Here is a 13,157-nt window from a genome sequence, read left to right as displayed (position 1 = left end):
AAACAGATTTCTGATGTTTTCGTCGGCCGACCCTTCGATTACTAATTGCTTTCCAAGATTATTGTTGCCTTCGATTCACCCGGGGCAATTCAACGGTCTCCACTCAATCATCGTCTGCATCATGCCAAGCAATATACTCTTTGGTTTGCTTGTTCTTTCGCTCAGCATGACGATCAAAAAGAGGAGAAAAGTGTATTTTCATGCTGAGCACTTTACGTAAACTATATTATAATGGAACAGCTATAGAGATTCATTCCATTTAGTTGTCATACTATTCTTAACTTTGATATATATATAATACAATAAAAAATTAAGAAATTAAAACTAAAAGTTAATGGAAATTCAAAATTAATAGAAAATTGATCGAAAGCAATATGACATTAGTATTGTTTTAAATAAAACATTCTACAAAAAAAAACAAGGAAAATGAAAACGTTTACGTATTCATACATTTTAAAGAAAAAAAGAGATACGAAAAGAGAGAGTAGAGAGGTTGCGTGACGATGACATTTTCTGAAAGCATCGATATTTCCGAACCACCGAGTACGTGAACAGTATCGTATTCCCGGCAACCATCCTAGCATCGCTTTTCCGGTCTCTCCTCTCCCCTTGAAAAATCAGGAAAACGCTCCTCGCGATCCATTCACTCGCTGCCGGCTTTCTCTTACTTTCTCCTTCCTTTTTCCTTTTTTCCTCCCCTCTCGCCATCATTCCCGATGCAACCCACCCCCGACCACCCGCATCGCAACGACGCACAGGGCGAACTTCCCGCGAATTTCTTCCGCGTAGGGTAGCTTTACCCGCCATCATCCGACTTTTCTCTCGTCCCCTCTTCCTCGCGTGCTTGTTCCATCGTCCTTCTTTTCTTCTTGCCTTCACAATCCACGTCCAACTTTTTCAACGCAACGCAAGCGAAGCGACAACCTCGGATCGCGCATCGGCCAGCTCCTCTCGCGCCTGGAATCGACGCCGAAGCGAGAAGTTTGCATTTTTACGAGACACACATTGTTACGAGACAACCCCCGGCGTCCCGTCTGAACCGACCGACCAACCGATCGACCATCCCTGTTTCCTTTCTCTTCCCGTTTTCTCTTCGTTTTACATGCTACAGTCGCGTTCTGTTCGACGCATCACCGTGGAATTCCTACGCGACAATTTATTCAAAAAGTATTTTTCGCCTCCCCGTACTTCTCACGCGCTGCTGCGGGTACGTATATGTACGTATGCATATATCTGAGCATATGTGTGTGTATGTGCGGAAGCATATACAGCGAAGACGCTGCAGATGCGCCAAGAAAATGCGAGAGCTCGGACCTACGAGGTTCCACGATTTTTCCACGAATATACGTCGACTACCCGGCGTGCTATGGACCTCTCTTTCTCTCTCGTTTTACGTTGAGATAAAATTGTCTACGTGTCTTCGCCCCCGAGAGCAGTAAACGCAGAACTTTATTTTCACCTTTATTAACTTTTATGAATAACACGGTTAAGTGATTTTTCACAGAGGGATTTAATAAATAGAAAATTTTTTTCAATTCAAACAACAAATTTTACAAGTAAGCCAATTATATATTAATAAATATATCAATAGATATACAATAGAAATGTAGATTCTAAATAAAATTCCTGCTTTTTTGTATTAATTGAAGAATTTATATTTTATTTGGTACATGTGTATATATCGGATATGTAGTTTTAGAGTAGATAATGTATTTATATTTTAAAATTTTTACACATGTAGCTTTCGGATATTTTCGGAACATTTTTGAGATTACACACATTGAAACTGAGTGACTGAACTGCTATTTAAAAAATGGCTCGAAATAATAACGGTTTCGGCTGTCGCGTTACCAACGCGATTTGACGTGAAAGCAATGTTTGTCGATCGTGAGTGACGTAACAGTTGGAACGTCAAAGTACGAATTCTATGTACGTGTCAAATGCAAAACGTGTCTATAGTTATCGACGTGAACGCGAATAAATGAGTTGCGCGCATGCATACGCGACAAAAGTTGGAAGAAAATGCATTAACCGCGCGATTAAAACGCGCATTCGAACTGAATAAAGTATTTTTCCGATATAAAACGTCACAATGCCATTGAATAATGCGCTTTAAAACGTGACCGCGAAACGAGAAACGGGACTGAGAGAAATGGTTCTATCTCGGCGCGCGAAATTAGATGCGTTCATCTCGATATTTCGCTTTATTCACTCGACATAATTTCCCATTCGAGCCTCATGATTGGCAATCGCGATAAAACGAAAAGACGAGGAGAATCGCCGGCATTGGCACGTTTCCACGCCAAACTTTTCCCCGCCATGCAGTTATTCGCGCCGTCGCGTCTCGCGTTCACCTAATTGATTAAACCTCCTTTCCACCTCTCTTTCTCCTCATCTCTCTTTCTCGCCAGGCGGCAGAGAATCCGAAATATCTGATATTACACAAATTGAAATTCCTCTCTTTAAAACTTTTTGCATTCCGTCCCTATCGACAGCGGCACGGTTTTATTCGATTGTCGGACGTAAGTCGCCTCTCCCTTCTCGATGCTCTCACTTCCGGAATAACTATTTTCGCAGTAAAAGTCGAGGAGAGACGATCCAGGAGGAAATCGTTATGAAAACACACCACAAGTCGTTTATCCCGCGAAAGTTTCGAGTGCACCGTCGCCGTTTCGGATATATGCACGTAAAGGGGTATTTCGCAAATGCCGTCCTGAGAAGTCGTATATTTCCTAAAGTTCCAGGAACATAATTTGCTTGAAACGAGAAAAATTTATTACGACGTGAGTACCGAGAGTGTGATTATTTCAGAATCTAATATGTTAATAATTATACTTTTTCAAAATATTCGTTTGCACATATGTAACTATTAAATAATTATTTCAAAAAATTGTTCTTTCTTGTATCTAAAAGTTTCCTTAAGTAATTATAATTGTATCGTGACAAAATTCTGAAAAAAATAATTTTTATTCTAAAATTTAGTCTGCAAAAAATGAAAGTAAATATACTTATACAACATGTATAACTTAAAATAAATTGTTGCTACGTTGCTCACTGCTATTGTGAGAGTTTAGTTTTATCTTTAGCTTTTTCGAGATACAAATATCTCCCTTTCATAGATTCGATTTGACCTACTTTGAGCAAAATTATTGATAAGTGATTCTTTAGCTGAATAGTCTCGTAACTAAACTGAGTTTCAGAAGAAAGGAATTATCACGACGTTGAATTCACGATTCTGTTATTTTTGAAAAGCGAGTTTCCTTTATACGACACGTCACATTTCGAATATTTGCAGAAACCCATGAGAAGCGTATCTTAAAAATTCGCAAGTTGAGTCCTCCATCAACGAAAATAGCCAGCCGATACGGTAATAGCCGTCAAACCGCATTTCGGGCACCTCAAATCGGAGCTCTGCCAGCACCATCGCCATCCCCCGGGGACACGGAAATGGCCGGCGAATCGTAACTTTAAATTGGCCGTCCAAGTGATATCGGGTGGCTCAGGCGGAACGGCATCGACCGTGAGAAGAGAGCTTTCGTCGAAACGAAACGATTCTGCCGTTTTTCCATCCCGAGTTATTGCTTCTCCGCGATTTTCGGGAACTTTGCCGGCATCGCGCTCGCATCGAGTTATAATATCCCCGACTGAGTACTTCGATGAACTTTCAGCGGCTTCTAGCCACCGATAGGACCTCGGCGGGACTTCCTTCCGAAACCTTCTCTCAGTCGAGAAGTGCCTGCGGGAATTAGATAGCGAAACTTCCAAAGCATCCCTCGGTCATAAGTCGATGGAATATTTCATCATTTAATAAAAGAGCCGCTGCGCGCGCCAAATTATCGTCGTTTCTCAAATTTCGCCAGAACTATGAGGATATATATTATGAAAGTGATAGAAAACAAATTTTGTGCTTATTAAATACACACACACATACACACCATACACATAATTTCTATTTTATTATACTATTTTATTAATGACTTATGAAAATATTTAGTATGCACTTTATATCGTAACAAATTTCAAATCATAAAATGAAATCTTTAGTAACGAGAGATTCTTATATTTATATAATATATATTTATAGGATTACAATTGTATCATTATCGTGAATAATCGTGATCACAATTATTTTCACAATGAACTAAGCAATGGCGAGCAACAAACGAAAATTTTACCCCAATTGATGATGATAAAAACGCGAACAGCCGGCGACTATTGTTCTTTTGTCCTCATTGCAAATAGCCTTGACGTAGCATAATTCATTACTATAGCTTTGCTTAAGACCGCATTAATTAGTACTTAGCAATTAGCCGGTGCTCGTAATACGTTACTCTTAAGTCTGTGCGATTTATCATTCTCATTCTATTTCGAGAAATTAAAACCATGCTGAGAGGAAAAATATCAAAGAGTAAGAAGGAAAATAGCAGGAAAAAGTATATTCTTCTTGAAACATTACAAACATGTATCAATATGTTATATGTTCATTAAATGCATCAAGTCTCGAATTAAGTTAAGCATTAAGTTCACATATTTCAAAAAATGAAATTAATACTTTTAATCGAAAAAAAATATATATTTTTTTTCAATAGCGATGCTATTTATACAAAGTCATTCATATCGTCTTTCATCACATTCAGTGATATTGGAATCTACTTTTAAAAAAGTATAGATATCGTCACAGTTTAACGATATTTTTATCGAGAAACAAAAAAATTATTACGATATATCATCTCATAAGTACTTTATAGAATTTCATTAGTTTTGGAAGAAAGAAGGTTAAATCAGATGGCTTAACTTATCGCGCCGCTAAATTTCTTATATGTTTTTTTGCCAAACGCTCCAGATATCTCGATGCTAAAAATATGTTAGCCGCGACGGAGATAAAATGCGATATATGTGTCATTTATTTATTTCCCAAACACAGGATATCCATCGTTTTCGCGTATGCCGCGTTCAGCATATCGAAGCGATTGAATCGCGATTGATTTCGTCGGTGGAGATGCGGAATCCTGTCGAAACTTTTCCATCGCGGTTTTAGTCTCGATCGAATCCCCTTCCATTCGGTTCCGGTCCCCTTTTACGAGACATCAATTATGACCGACAAACTTTGCGACTTCACATTCATCCCGGCGGAATAAGTAGCGGGACGGAAAGTTTCGGAGGAAAATCGCCGGTACCGGTTGGCTGGCTGGACTTGTATTAATTGAAAATTTATCGCAGATCTTATGTAAAATTATATAAATTAAATATCTTTGTATAAATTTTTGATACATACATTTTTATTTGCTTATAAGTTCCAAATAATTTACAAAATATTTCTAAATAAATATAACATTTACGAAGTTAAAACTTAAAGAATCTGTGTTAAATAATTGATATTCTCATTCTCTCTTCTCGATAGAAGAAGATACAATACCTAATCGTTCTCGTCACATTTAATAAACGAGCTTTGTATTAAAAATACAGCAATTAATCGAATCTCGATTGAGTTTGTCAAGTGATTAACAATTAAACAACTAAATCAGTTGAACGATTAATTGTGTAAACTATTTTAATAATTCAACAACACCGATATCGTTTCAAACCGACGCAACCAAACCTTTCAATGTTCCTGTGCTTTGAGCAGCATTTCACGTAAAATGTATTATTGCACGATTTCTGTCAGACACAGTAGTTCATTTAATTCGCAAACAAACGACAATTGTATATTATACGTAAATATCTTACGAAAACGTTCTTTACAATTTCAACGACGTATTTTAACGTCACAATTGCGTTCTTTGATTACAGAAATCTTTTCATTCAACATATTTTTTAGAGTTTTATCAAACAACTCTTTATTTTTTAAAACTTTTTATTCGTTTTCTAGTTTTCTTTTATTATTTGCATATTACTGTAAGATATTGTGATTAAAATTGCCGATTGAAATTAATGGTAATAATAATAAATGAAACAATTTTCAAGCTCTTAATAGATTTAATCCACAAGTTGACCAAAGTTATAACAAATATTATCACAAAATCTAGTTAATATATGACTAATGCTCCGGTGAATATCTTTATTAAAACAAAAAGCTTTTACTTAAATTATAGAATATTAGAAATTATATTGTATGTATTAACTATGATTCGATACGAAAAAAATCTTTTAAAGATGTTTAAAGTATAGCTAACATGTTAAAAATTTAACACGCATGATTTAAATTTTATTGCCATTGTGTCGCGACGTATAATATGTCTGCGCCCGGGATAATAGTGTCGTGATAACGATATGGCAAACAAAGACCCTGGCGCGACGAATTTCCCGGAAAAATCCCTGGCACCGTTGGGAGTCGCGAGATCGACGAACCTAGCTGTCCGAAAAAGAAAAGCTCTATGGAGAGACACCCTCGTTTTACATATCGTTTTAATAACAGAGGGTCGCTTTGTGCAGCAGTGTTTGAGTGGCTAATTAGGTACTTGCAGCCCTCCGACAGGCGCACAATGCTGCTCGAGGTAATTTCGCAACCCCTTCTGTCTTCCTACCCTCTTTCGTTTTTTCGTCCTCGCTCCTTGGCAGCAGGCTTAACATGTCTCCCTCTTCTCACCCGCCCTTTCCTCGAAGACCGCGTATTGCGCTTCTCGCAAATATGTATATTGTCAATTCATCAATCAACTCCCGTCATCATGAAACGTTTCGATCCTTACTCTCTTACATTTAAGGATGAGTTTTAACTGTTCTTTTCAGGATATAGTGCTTCGTAATTCCGACGAAGCAGCGAAGCTATTCCTTTAACGGTTTAACGCTCTCGGTGCTATCGATCGACGGCAAGATCGATAAGTGGAAAGGAGTCAAAAGTAAAGAGAAACTTTTAACCTTATCAGAACGAGAATTAAGGACGCCTATAAAAGAGCCGTCCCGACAATTATTTGCTAGTAACAGTTTGGAACGGTTAAAAGGCTATTGTGAGCTACGGCTTGACTTACGATCTCAAATGAAAGAAAGTTTATTTGAGTAATTGCGGTACTGTGTATATTGCTAATAAAAAAATTTCTTATTTTTCACGATAGTCATAAGAATTTAATATAATACGTAATATTACAACAATTTTCTTCACATCATTTTAAAATATAAATAAATGTCTTCACCCACTTATTTTTTAAAAAAAACTAGGAATGCACGAGACAAAATAATCATCGCAACTTTGCTTTCTCGATTCTGCGATTCGCGTTGATATTCCGAAGTGGCAAGTCGATTTACAATCGAATGCAAGAAGTAACGAGAATATTTCCAAAGTCACCAGAGGGACTCCTCTGAATGCGAGAGATGTGTGCTCCCGGCGATGTACTTTGCAGGTCGTTCTATCTATCTACCTACCTACCGGTCGCCCGCGGGGATCCTAATGGCTTCCTTAGGGCCATGCGAAAAACAGCGAGAAGCTTTTAAATTACAAGCCAACACCCCCGGACCTCTCTCGCCCTCGCCTCGTCAATCCTCCCATCCACCGCTCCCGTACTTTGCTCTCTACCTTTTTGCGCGCGATTTTAATTTTAACGCGAGCCGCTGCCCGACACAGCTCCGCATCGCGGTGCCGCCGTTGCACTTTAATCTTCCAGAAGAACGCCCATTGTGCATCGTTCTCCCTCCGTCCGTCCGCACCTCCTTGCCCTCTTTCCTCGCCGGCCTTCTGCGCGCACCTTCGCAATAAAAAGAAGGCGAAGGGAGAGGAAAAAAGAGGAAGGGACGGAAGGAATTCCGCGGGCGTACACCGCCTCATGCCACTCGCGCGAATTAAGCACTCTCGCCTCGCCGTCACCCTTTGTTCCCGATATCGTCACGATGTTGCGACACGCTAATATTTTTTTTTTGCTCCCTGAGATCTGCGGTCTGATGTACGTGCATGGGATTACCTCGCTGGCGGTGAGGATTTTTGAATCGAGGAAGCTTAAAAGATGACTCGCGATGCCATCTCATTTTGCGATTACGAAATCGCATCATTGTGATGCACGCGATTAAGATGTATTTTTTTTATACGAGGAAATTTGTTTACACAAGTGAAAATTAAAGTATTATTATTACGTATGTTAGATGTCGGATATACGTTAAACTTTGAAATATTAAAAAATAATTTCGAGTTTATTAGTTTCGGATTTAATTCTATTTCGAAGGCCGATCTTAATTGATGCGCCGATTTGCATTTGAAATAAATTACATGTTGATAGCTGGCGAAATTTAATTCGGGCATTGCCCGGGGAAGCATCGGGGCGACTTATCGATCAGAGAACCCGGCTGATTAAGACGGTCCGCCGTGTCGCAAATCCATCCGACAGCCGTTCTCTAGTAGACGACGGGAAACTTACTTACTCGCACCCGACCATCCCGGAGCAAAACTCTCCAATTCTTGCCTATCTACGGAAAGTCACCGAAAGTTTGCGCCATGTGCTATCAAAGGGACCGGGGGGTTCGGATAGTAGTACGTAGTCGAACAAACAAGAAAGTCGAAAGAAGTAAAGCGAGAGCACCGGGGATCGGGATGGTGGTTGTGCCATCTTAAGGGAAAGGGGGGGTCATGTTTCGCTCGCTCGCATTTTCTATAGGAATCCGCGAAAAATTCGCGCGCGATTTGCGATTCCATCGTTCAATTACGGCAACAGCATCCTTCATATCGACGAGTTTTTTTTTTAGAAAAGCTGTGCTTGATGAAATAGCTTTTTTTCGACTAACAATGGAAGAATCAGTTACCATTGTTCGACAATGGTTCGACGTAATCCGATGGAATTATATATTTAATGCATGTTATATTAATTCCTTGTTATCGACAATTTTTATGAACGATACAATATATTTCAATTTTATTCTCCATTTTATTATCTATACAATTACAGACTAGTAATAACTCTATAAAGATTTGACAAATATGTTACGGAATAATATAAAAGAAAAAGTAAATTAAATAATTAAAAAATAATAATTAGAAAATTGATCAATCATAATTAAACGTTATTTATATAAATATAATAAATCATACTTGGAAAAATAGTCTCTTATTACACTATCAATATACACTGGACGATAAAAACTACGCGAAAATGAAGATGATGAAATGAATCTGTGTATATTACGCTTTCGTCGGCGAATCTGAGTGACAAAGCTGTAAACAAGTTCGATATAGCAACGCATCAAATTTTTTTCGATTTAATAAGTCACCGTACTGTTTACCGAAACTAGTAGATGACAGATTCATAAATCATGCGCGCTCGTGATTAGTTGATGATAGTTACTGGGTGAGCTGCAGGAGATTGTGGCCAAAAGCAGCGAGAGAAGAAACGCGGGGATCTTGCATCAAAAGGGTTCGATCCTTGTCCCGAACCGGTCCAAGCTTTTGGGCGGACAAAGGATTCTAGAGGGGCGAAGGAAAGAGGGAGTCGGCACCCGCAGAAATTTACTTCCCAAAACGAGGGTCTAATCGCCGGCGCGATATCTCTCAGGACTTTACGATGCCGCGTGGCCCTGAACATACATACATACACACGTTTGTGTACGTGTATGCGTGCGTATGTGTATGTGCAACCCCCGAGGCTCCCTACGTGCCAGCCCGCGCAGTAAAACATCGCCGGCAAGATTACACCGGAGTTTCGCCAGTTCCCGATGTTTTATCACGATGGCCCTCGGTTCTCCCCTCGCTCTTCTCCTGCCTTCTCGCTCCACGGCGTGCATGGTTGGCGACGTTGTCCCGTGGAAAGTTAGATGAAACTCTACGAGAGCGGCGCGGTGGCGCCTCCGTGAATCTCGCTTCGGGAAGGTCGCATCTCCTAATCCCGAAAATTCGCCGAGGAAATCGGCATCGAACTATCCTCTTTTTTTTTCTAAGTGAGAATCATCTTGTGCAAAAAATAAAAATCGCGGAATAATTTCTTGGCGTGTTTCCATAGACGTTGCGGTATCTGCATGAGAGAATGATAAATGGCCGAGATTGGACGATGACTTGGTGTACAACAATGAAAGCGTATAACAATATCCGGGGAAGACAAGAAAAAATGTATTTCGAACTCTCGAGAATAATTTCTCTTCCAATAATGTTGGAATCCCCAGTTCTTCCCTTCTCGCTAACATTTATTTCCGAAAGAATTGTAATGTAATAAAAATTATAAATAAAACATCAAATAAATTATACATATTATTTTTTACAATACGCAAATTATATTTTACAAATTAAAATTATAGTAAAATTCAAGTATAATTATCTAAATTATAACTATAGTGATCGAATTAAATGGTCAAAAAACTACACGATAAAGTATACGTAAAATATAAGTGTTTTATAAAATGTTCATTGACACATATTCGAGGATCTCGTTACCAAAATGTCATTCAATGGTATAAATACAGCGAACACCATTGTCTCTTGTGAAACCATCGGAAAATCATTAATAGTATAATGAGACGGGATCCCACATTGAGTGAAAGCCCGAAATGAGATGAAACCGTAATCCGCCCAATATTGGTTAGGTAAAACCCACCAGCTGCAATCGATCAAATTACTGGACCATCACATCGCTGCTACTGATCCTTGCGTATTCTGTGATGAAAGGCCGTTTCAAAGCATCTTCCTTTTAACATAAACAGCATTCTATATAAATAACAAATATCTTGATATTTCATGCGCGTCATTTCATTTTCTTTAATCTCATTTTCTTATAAATCTAAAATTTATCTAAAATTATGTTAAAATAAAATTCAAATGTTCTTGAAGAATATTGTGATTAGAAAATTAAATTAAATTAATTACTGAAATCATTGAAATAAAAAATTATATAATTTTAATAATTAATAATACATTAAAAAAACTTGCATCATACTTTGATATTTTTCCAAGTGCATTAAAAACAAGAATTTGTTCCTTTTAAATAAAATCTTTAAAATTTTACTACACTCGATTTTATTATCAAACAGTTCTTGCTGCGCGATATCAAAGTAATCGCGACGACAATAAGATTACGACGAAGAATTAATCCACTTGCCCGGTGTACGTAATCAACCGTCTCATTGTTCCATTCAAAGACTTTGTCAAATCTTCTTCGCGAGACGAATAATCCCTATTCCAGTTTTCCGCGCCAAACGCGCGTTTGTTATCGAGTTACCGAACAGATGCGAGATTCGTGAAAGTTGGATATCGCGAGGAACTTTTCTGTGCCTTGACTATGCCGGAGAATTCACCTCGGATGCTAATTTATACGACTTTGTACAAGCACGTGTTCTGAATCGATTCACGTGCTTCACAAAATGCTGAAAATATCCGCACGGAAAAACTACCTAATACAAGTTCCCAATTCCTGATTTGTCCAATTCTACTTTATTACTTTATATTTTTTATGCCCGAGAGCTGGAATACTTTGAATTTTTATTTTCATCGAGTCTACATCATCATATATATATATATATATATGCGCTATTCATCGGCAATTTTCCAATATCACATACGCGATAGTGTCACAAACTTACTTCTGGTTTGCGGCTAGAGCGAGCGATGTGAGGAAAGGGAGCAGACTCCGTACCCTTTCACAGATAGAAACCGTTCGAGAGCGCGTTTGTGTCGTTTTAATCCGATTATTTCTAGCGATTAGCTCTCTTGTCTATCGCACGTATATCCTTTTAGCCAGCTTTCGAACGTAGTCAGTTAGTCTAATTACCCAGTTCGGCTTGCGCTGTCCTAATTGTTTATCCCGTTGCGAGAGGCAGTATGCAGATGTCGTCGACAACGACAGCGACGACGACGACATCCTCAGCCACCTGCACCCTCTCTGCATTCTCCCTCTTTATCTCTCTCCCTTTCTCTCTCTCTCTTTCTCTCTTACATAGACAATCGGCGGAATCTGGAATATGCCGCATTAGAGGTAGAGATAACTTCGTGCCGGCGTACGATTCGACGTAATTATCGACCGGATTAACCGTACTGCACCGTGGAAATTCTTCGCGCAATCATTCGCGTATTAATTCTACGGAATCTCTAACGGCGAGGCAGAAATTTAATCTTGAATAATTTCCCATTTTCAATTTCCGGAAAATGCATACGCACCCGAAGCAATCTGTGTTACATCTTTTATTGTTGGAGTATATATGTACTTGAACTTATATATCTTTTCAGAACTCTCAGATTTAACAAATCAGTACTTATCAAATGATATTTCATGTCCAATATGTAAAATTTCAGTAATGTATATAAAATTATAGAATAAAAGATTTAAGAAACAATTTAAGTAATATTTTAAATAATTGTAACTTTTAGTTTTTCTTTTCTCTTGCAAAAGCATTTTACATAAAAGCATTTTACATTAATAGAAGGAGCTTTTGGTATCATCTGTACAGGAACTTCCTAGATTAACCAAACAATGCGATAGCAAATAACGATATACATATGATAATTTATTCTCCGTTTCTCTGATGTATTCGAAAATATTAATCATCGATTGATCATCGTCCATTTGAATGCATATCGTAATGGAATGGACGTGTAATTATTTAGGATGGATTTAATAGTAACGTGATTTTAAATGTTTCCGGTTAATGTGTGCCACGTTTCCGATCGGTTTAATATCAATTGGGACAATGTTCCGACGTCCACTTAACTATTCATCGATCCGGCAATATTAATTTGCGTGATCGGGAAATGTACACACCGGCCATCCGGTCCGACGATGACAGGATCGAGAAAAAATACATCCTATTATTTTTTGAAAAGTCAAAACGTTCAGCATACCATCGACTCCCATCACACAAAGCTTGATTAAACATTCATCGGACCGCGCTATAAAGCAGACATTCCGGCCAATCGCTGAAAATTGTCGAATACTCGTTCACCGCGACATAAATGTAAACACGATGGGAGAGCATCGAAGTAATTACGCGATGAGTGCGCGCAATAGCCAGATATTTTATAATTACAGGAAATTTGAAGGTTCGCCGAACGATGAGATGCATAATTGGAATAGGGGGTATACACAAACTTAATTAGTCCTTAATTAAAAAAAAATCATAACGAATCGAAACGATTGCAATTAAGTTTCATGAGTGCACAACTGCATAAAGTATTATTTTCAATTAATTGGCTTTCGTTATCGGAAATTTAAGATTCGAGGCTTGTTTGGAATGGAAAATTTAATATCGAAAATTAAAAAGAC

The 13,157-nt window shown here is 38.3% G+C and overlaps 1 protein-coding gene across 4 annotated transcripts in view; it reads left to right on the top strand.

Annotated features, from left to right (window-relative positions):
* Tmtc2 (Transmembrane O-mannosyltransferase targeting cadherins 2) overlaps positions 1-13,157 on the top strand; it is a 265,630-nt gene that overhangs the window by 246,752 nt on the left and 5,721 nt on the right. The window lies entirely within an intron of this gene.

This window comes from Camponotus vicinus, unplaced genomic scaffold (assembly GCF_025532165.1).
Source record: "Camponotus vicinus isolate PSW18456_S1 unplaced genomic scaffold, iyCamVici1.0 SCAF_8, whole genome shotgun sequence".
NCBI lineage: Eukaryota > Metazoa > Arthropoda > Insecta > Hymenoptera > Formicidae > Camponotus > Camponotus vicinus.
This window is presented reverse-complemented; position numbering and strand designations above follow the sequence as displayed.